Here is an 8,243-nt window from a genome sequence, read left to right on the forward strand (position 1 = left end):
GCAAGTTTCCATCAGAAACCGATAGCGGTCGTGCAGGATCTGGTGGACCCAATGGTGCATGCCCAGTGAGCCACGCCTCCAGCAGCTCTGGGTTACGAGAGTCCTCTGGGGCCACGAGAGAGGGTGGCCGGCGGCAGCCCGACGACCCACTCGCGCTCGGAGCCACTTCTCTACATGAAGCTGCGCAGACGCCGCGTAGTTGCGGCTCCGATTCCATCGTTCGTGCTTTAGTTCAGAGAGACTCTTCCTTGTTGACACAGAGAGATGGAATCCATTTCTTTCTGCATTATTTATGATAGGTCTTCGTACACTTGGAGAACTACAATTTAAGTAAATTTTGTGTTTACTGTGTTAACTTGTTCGCTAATCATTTCTGCTCCTGTCCCGCCTCCCTACGATGACACTTGTTGAATCAGTTTGTAGAACACCTCTCCTCACAGTTGTGTTTGAAGTCGTACATAACAGTTCTGTGATAGAATACTTGCCTATCAAGGAGGTGACTGGGGCTGAATTCCCGACTGTTCCAAATTTTTAACCAATAATGTTCGGTCTATGAGAATATTATTGAAGCATAAAATACATAAAGTTGAAAAATAATAAAAAAATCGGTAGCGCTCAGGACTCGTAATCAGCGGTTCGAGTCTCGTATTGGTGACCATGTTTTTCATTTATTTCCTTGTGTTCGAATATCTCCATCATTTCAATACAAAAATCATCAATTATATGCTAATAAAAAATTATGCAAATTGAAATTGCATGGAAGTTCAGGGGAAACTCCGATAGCAGCGGACCATTTGTATAGAATGTCCACCTCCACAGCTGTGCGGTCAGTGTCGACGGCTGCGATGCAGCGGACCCAGGGTCGATTACTGGTGCTGCCAACGATTTTTCCTTGGTGGGAGGAGGGGTACGGGGTGCACTCAGTTTCGTGATGCCAACTGAAATGCTACTTGACGGAGAAGTGGCGGCTGCACGGTCTGGAAAGTCTGAGAACCGGCCCTGAGAGCGATGTGCTGAGTGTACTCCCCTCCTCACCGCATGAAGTTGCAAGGCAGAGGGTGACACGGCGGCTGGCAGAAGTCCCCTGTGCCTTCACGGCCTGGAGGAGGAGCTTGTACAGAATTTTGGACGCCATGACAGTTATTGTTCTCTGCGTTTTTTACAACGCTTACAACTCTGGCTCATGTGAGACCACACTTCTCGCATAAAAGAAAGAATTCAGTTCAGTTAAGAGCATTTGATTTTTTTATTTTTCCCCGAAAACTTAATACGCAATTTTTTTAAACTTAAACTTTCTATTACGAATCTCGAACATAAGTTACATAGATATTCTAAGTTAATGGAAAAATAAAAACAAAAATAACTACAATGTGTCTCGAACCAGCGTTCTTTGTTTGCTTTTCAACGATGTGTACAATCGTTGGACAATAACATGGAAACACCGAGAGAAATTCATGCTAGAAAATAAATGAAGATGATATCCAAGATTGCAGGTTGTGTTCTGTTTGACTACCGAATGGGACCTGTTCAGTGTCCTCAATGCGTTGCAAGCGGCAGTGGCGATCAGAACAGTGGTATGTGTAGTTGTGCGTGTATTACGAGGTGCATTCAAGTTCTAAGGCCTCCGATTTTTTTTCTAATTAACTACTCACCCGAAATCGATGAAACTGGCGTTACTTCTCGACGTAATCGCCCTGCAGACGTACACATTTTTCACAACGCTGACGCCATGATTCCATGGCAGCGGCGAAGGCTTCTTTACGAGTCTGTTTTGACCACTGGAAAATCGCTGAGGCAATAGCAGCACGGCTGGTGAATGTGCTGCCACGAAGAGTGTCTTTCATTGTTGGAAAAAGCCAAAAGTCACTAGGAGCCAGTTCAGGTGAGTAGGGAGCATGAGGAATCACTTCACAGTTGTTATCACGAAGAAACTGTTGCGTAACGTTAGCTCGATGTGCGGGTGCGTTATCTTGGTGAAACAGCACACGCGCAGCCCTTCCCAGACGTTTTTGTTGCAGTGCAGGAAGGAATTTGTTCTTCAAAACATTTTCGTAGGATGCACCTGTTACCGTAGTGCCCTTTGGAACGCAATGGGTAAGGATTACGCCCTCGCTGTCCCAGAACATGGACACCATCATTTTTCAGCACTGGCGGTTACCCGAAATTTTTTTGGTGATGGTGAATCTGTGTCCTTCCATTGAACTGACTGGCGCTTTGTTTCTGGATTGAAAAATGGCATCCACGTCTCATCCATTGTCACAACCGACAAAAAGAAAGTCCCATTCATGCTGTCGTTGCGCGTCAACATTGCTTGGCAACATGCCACACGGGTAGCCATGTGGTCGTCCGTCAGCATTCGTGGCACCCACCTGGATGACACTTTTCGCATTTTCAGGCGTCATGCAGGATTGTGTCCACAGAACCCACAGTTCAACAGTCATTCGGCGATCCCCCAAAACAGTTCTCTCCACTTTCTCGATCATGTCGTCAGACCGGCTTGTGCGAGCCCGAGGTTGTTTCGGTTTGTTGTCACACGATTTTCTGCCTTCATTAAACTGTCGCACCCACAAATGCACTTTCGACACATCCATAACTCCATCACCACATGTCTCCTTCAACTGTCGATCAATTTCAATTGGTTTCACACCACGCAAATTCAGAAAACGAATGATTGCACGCTGTTCAAGAAAGGAAAACGTCGCCATTTTAAGTATTTAAAACAGTTCTCATTCTCACCGCTGGCGGTAAAATTCTATCTGCCATACGGTGCTGCCATCTCTGGGACGTATTGACAATGAACGCGGCCTCATTTTAAAACAATGCGCATGTTTCTATCTCTTTCCAGTCCAGAGAAAAAGAATTGGAGGCCTTAGAACTTGAATGCACCTAGTATGTCGGAGCAAAGTGAATTCGAAATTGGGAAAATTGCTAGCACTCGTTTGGTGGGCGTTTCTGAAATAAATGCAGCCGAGGTGTTCAATGTTTAAAGCGGCAGCAAATCGAAAATTCATGCTGCCTAGAGTGCAAGCGGAAAAATTTCATCCGATAAGTCACAACGCAGACGAAAGCACATGTTCAATGATCATGACGGATGGTCATTGAAGAGGACTGTGACGAAAAATAATATTCAATGTAGAAATGGATATACCTCTGACGAACCCTGCCAACTCCAAAACGACACAAAGGGAGTTCCAGAAGCACTGAATTTCTGAGCTGGATGGGACTCCAGAATCATTTGTCAGTGATGCAAATGCCCTAACAGGAAAACTTGGTGTTTAATCTACAAAACTTGGACAACGGGGCAATGCAATATGTCGTTGGGTCGGAAAGTCTTGTTTCACACTGTTTCCACCTTCTGGCCGAATTCGCATTATTGGCCCAAGCCGCATCTGGGACCGTTCGGCCACCCTAGTCCAAGTCGTTATATATGAAGGCATTGCGCCGACTTGTCGATGATGATGAGATGATAATGATTAATGATGACAACACAAAACGCATTCCCCGAGAGGATAAAATTTCCGACCCAGCTGGAAAACGACCCTGGGCCCGCTGCATGGGAGTCAGCTGCGCTGATCACTTATCTTATAAAATAAAATATTTCTTGAAAAATAAACAAATATACTGTTTCGACATCACTGTTTTGACACAGATGGTGTAACAAATAACAGACATAAATTGCTTCCCTCAGTTGAAAACAGTAATTGACCAAGTTCTTTTTCCTGGGCGCTTTTCTCGACGATCCCGTTGTAGCTCTTATTGAGTCTGGCACGTCTTCGTGTGTGATGGAGGATCCTGTCCACTGTCCTAGTCCTTTCTTATTCAGAATTGCCAGGATGTTCGAGATCTATAATTTTGCAAAGTCAATGAGGTACGTTCTTGTAGCACATTCTTATAGTCCACAGCTCGTGGTCGTGCGGTAGCGTTCTTGGTTCCCACGCCCGGGTTCCCGGGTTCGATTCCCGGCGGGGTCAGGGATTTTCTCTGCCTCGTGATGACTGGGTGTTGTGTGATGTCCTTAGGTTAGTTCGGTTTAAGTAGTTCTAAGTTCTATGGGACTGATGACCATAGATGTTAAGTCCCATAGTGCTCAGAGCCATTTGAACCATTTTGAACATTCTTATCACCCTCTCGGAAAAGGAAATTACAGTCAGACCCTGAATCTAAGTCACTGAGTAGGTCTTCGTTCGGGGAGGTATGTCATATCCTGGAGAAGTAGTATCCATGGTTCTGTTGCTTTCGCCACTACCCGAAGGATGAAGATCATGTTTTGAACCAAACACCACACTGCCGCCGAAGCTTTGGCATGTCAGGCGATGTTCTGTGTCTATAACAACCCACTGTCGGCATGGTGGTGTAACCGCCAAGTGAATTGTATGTAACCTGGAACGTGTCAAATATGTATCAGTTACAACCTCATACAACAGAGCTCGCGTCTCCGTATTAAGGTGTACGTGGTGCACTGTACGCCATGCACTGAACATATCACTGTTGGTTCCGCCTCTCTAAGGCGTTACTCGGACGTCCTCGAGTCACGATACGATATATATCACGTGCCGTTGCCGTCCTGGTAGTCGATAGTTCCGTATGTACATAACTGCATTTCATTAAAAAAAATCGTATGTGGGCAAGCGATGGTGAGATGTGAGCCACTGCTATCGTCGCCAGACAAGAGGATGGCGCCGGTTCCTCTATCAAGGTTTCAATGAGTCTTGATCATCGTGCTTACATCTATCGCCACTGCTCGTTCGCGGACGTAGACTAACGCAAGACCTCCAAGTCTATTAGGGAGGGTGAGTTTTTCACAGCCGACCTTATGAAGCAGTCTTGTGCTCACAGAGTATTCTAATGCCGCCAGAATTCGGCAAGCCGACATCACAGGCACTGGAAGGACGTGCGCCAGTTGGGGGCTGTGAGAAGCTGAATGAGTGTTGGCAAAGATGACCCGTTGGATCATGGTTAGAGCCTTTAACCTCTGACTTCGAACACTCGTATGAATCGTTTGTAAAAGACGTCTGCGCATTGAACGTAGTTAATGAAAATGATTTGAAAGCATTTTATCTGGTGTATGGTCGTAGCCGTACAAATTAATCCAATGCAAAGCCGCTCTTCCCTCCTCACCGACTGTGCCAAAAACACAGGGTCATCAGTGTATGTTCTGCATATACTCGTAAGCCTATGCTGCCTTATCGTCATTCCTCGGAGTCAGTTTCGGAGCGCGCAGGACAGCGACTCAGGACAGACGGCATAAAGTTTTGTCGACAGCGGACAACCTAGTCTTAACGATCGCGGCATGGTAATGGGGCCTACCATGCGTCCACTGATGAACACTCTGGAGGAGGTGCCGTGGATTAGTCGCATCACAGCAATGACAAAACACTGTGGAAACTTCATATACATCATCACTTCCACAAGATAGGTGTGGCACACCCGTCAAAGGTACGGTCAAAAACTGTCGATACCAGTACACGCTGGAGACGACATGCTGCCAGCACGATCACATCGCGGTAATAGCTGAGCGTCGGTTGTATACTGCTATCCCTTTCCAGCTGGGGCTGGTCGAGTGCTATCACTTGGCGTTTACCACAGTTTTTTCTTTTTTATTCCGTAAACATTCTTCTGACTTGTTTGATGCGGCCCACCACAAATTATTGTCCTGTGCCGACCTCTGTAGCTCAGAGTAGCACATCCAACCTAAGCACTCCGTCTGCAGGCCACAAGTGGCCCATCGGGACCATCCGACCGCCGTGTCATCCTCAGTTGAGGGTGCAGATAGGAGGGGCGTGTGGTCAGCATACTGCTCTCCCAGTCGTTATGATGGTTTTCTGTGACCGGAGCCGCTACTATTCGGTCGAGTAGCTCCTCAATTGGCATCACGAGGCTGAGTGCACCCAGAAAAATGGCAACAGCGCATGGTGGCCGTGAAGGTCACTCATCAAAGTACCGGCCACGCCCAACAGCGCTTAACTTCGGTGATCTGACGCGAACCGGTGTATTCACTGCAGCAAGGCCGTTGCCACATCCAACCTAAGCCCTCAATTATTTGCTGGATGTATTTAAAGAAAACAATCTCCATCTTTCTCTATAGTTTATACCCTCTACAAGTCCCTCAACAGATGTCCTATCATCCTGTCACTTCTCCTCTTCAGTGTTTTCCACGTATTCCTTACCTCTCCAATTCTGCGCGGAACCTCCTCATTCCTTACCTTATCAGTCCACCTAATTTTCAACAGCACCGCATCTAAAATGCTTCAATTTCTTCTGTTCCATGTTTCCCAACCATACAATGCTATGCTCCAAGGGTAAATTCTCAGAAATTTCTTCTCAAATTAAGGCCTATGTTTGATACTAAGAGACTCCTCTTCACAATGAATGTCCTTTTTGCCAGTACTTGTCTGCTTTTGATGTCCTCCTTCCTAGGTCCGTCATTGGTTATTTTGTTGCGTAGGTAGCACAATTCCTTACTTTGTGACCATCAATACTGATGTTAAGTTTCTCGTAGGTCTTATTTCTGCTACTTCTCATTACTTTCGTCTTTCTTCGATTTACTCTCAACCCATTTCCTGTACTCATTAGACTGTTCATTCCGTTCAGAAGATCATGTAATTCTTCTTCACTTTCACTCAAGACAGAAATGTCATCACCGAATCGTATCATTTATATCTTTTTACCTTGGATTTTATTCACACTCCTGAACCTTTCTTTTATTTCTGCCATTTCTTTTTCAGTGTACGGATTGAGCAGTAGAGGCGAAAGACTACATCCCTGTATTACACCCTTTTTAATGTGAGCACTTCTTTATTGGTCGCCCACTCCTATTATTTCCTCTTGTACATATTGATCATTACCCGTGTCTCCCTGTAGCTTACATTTTTCGCAGAATTTCAAACATCTTGCACAATTTTACATTGTCGAGCATTTTTTCTAGGTCGACAAATCCTATGAACGTGTCTTAATATTTCTTTAGTCTTGCCTCCACTATCAACCGCAAATTCAGAGTTGTCTCTCAGGTGCCTTTATCTTTCCTATAGCCAAACTGATCATCATCTAACATATCCTCACTTTTCTTTCCAAAATTCTGCATATTATTGTTGTCAGGAACTTGGATAAACGAACTGTTAAACTGATTGTACGATATTTCTAGCACTTATGATCTGTTGCAGACTTTGGAACTGTATGGATGATATTTTTCCTAAAGTCAGATGGTATGTCGCCAGACTCATCTTTCTACACACCAACGTGAATAGTCATCTTGTTGCCACTTCCCCCAGTGATATTAGGAATCCTGATGGAATGTTGTCTACCCCTTCAACCTTATTCATCTTAAGTCTACAAAAGCTCTTGTAAATTCTGATTCTTATCATGGATCCCATATCTCTTCTAAATCGACTCCTATTTCTTCTTCTATCACATCAGACAAATCTTCGTGCTCATAGAGATCTTCAATAAACGTTTTCCATTCATCCGCTCTCTCGTCCGCATTTAACAGTGGAATCCCTGTTGCACTCTTAATGCTACCACCCTTGCTTTTGATTTCAACGAATGTTCTTTTGTCTTTCCTTTATTATGAGTCTGTCCTTTCGGTGTCTCCACATTTTTCCTGCGGCTATTTCGTCTTAGCTTCCATACACTTCCTATTTATTTCGTTCCTAGGCGACTTATATTTCCGTATTCCTGAATTTTCACGAACATTTTTGTATTTTCTTCTTTCTTCGATCAACTGAAATATTTCTCCTGTTACCCATGGCTTATTCACTGTTACCTTCTTTGTGCCTATGTCTTTTTTTCCAACTTCAGTGATTGCTCTTTTTAGAGATGTCCATTCCTCTTCAACTTGCGTATTGATTCTTCCTGACTAATCTCTAAAACTTCAGCCTAGTCTTCATCACTACTGAATTGTGATCAGAGGCTATATCTGCTCCTGGCTTCGTCTTACAATCCAGTATCTGATTTCGGAATCTCTACTTGACCATGATGTAATATAACTAAATATTCCTGTATCACCTGGCCTTTACCAAGTATACCTCCTCCTCTTATGATTCTTGAACGGATTATTCACTATTACTAGCTGATATTTATTGTAGAATTCAATTAGTCTTTCTCCACTCTCATTCCTTGTACCAAGCGAGTATTATACTGTAACGTTTTCTTCTACTCCTTCCCCTAAAACAGCATTCCAGTCCCCCATGAGAATTAGATTTTCATCTCCCTTTACGAACTGTATTACCCTTTAATAACCTCATACG

General features: G+C 44.4%; 1 pseudogene; it reads right to left on the minus strand.

Annotated features, from left to right (window-relative positions):
- Positions 1-5,897: 5,897 nt before the first annotated feature.
- On the minus strand, positions 5,898-6,015 carry LOC126096131 (5S ribosomal RNA; annotated as a pseudogene).
- Between the last annotated feature and the right edge of the window lie 2,228 nt (positions 6,016-8,243).

This window comes from Schistocerca cancellata, chromosome 8 (genome assembly GCF_023864275.1).
Source record: "Schistocerca cancellata isolate TAMUIC-IGC-003103 chromosome 8, iqSchCanc2.1, whole genome shotgun sequence".
Classification (NCBI taxonomy): domain Eukaryota; kingdom Metazoa; phylum Arthropoda; class Insecta; order Orthoptera; family Acrididae; genus Schistocerca; species Schistocerca cancellata.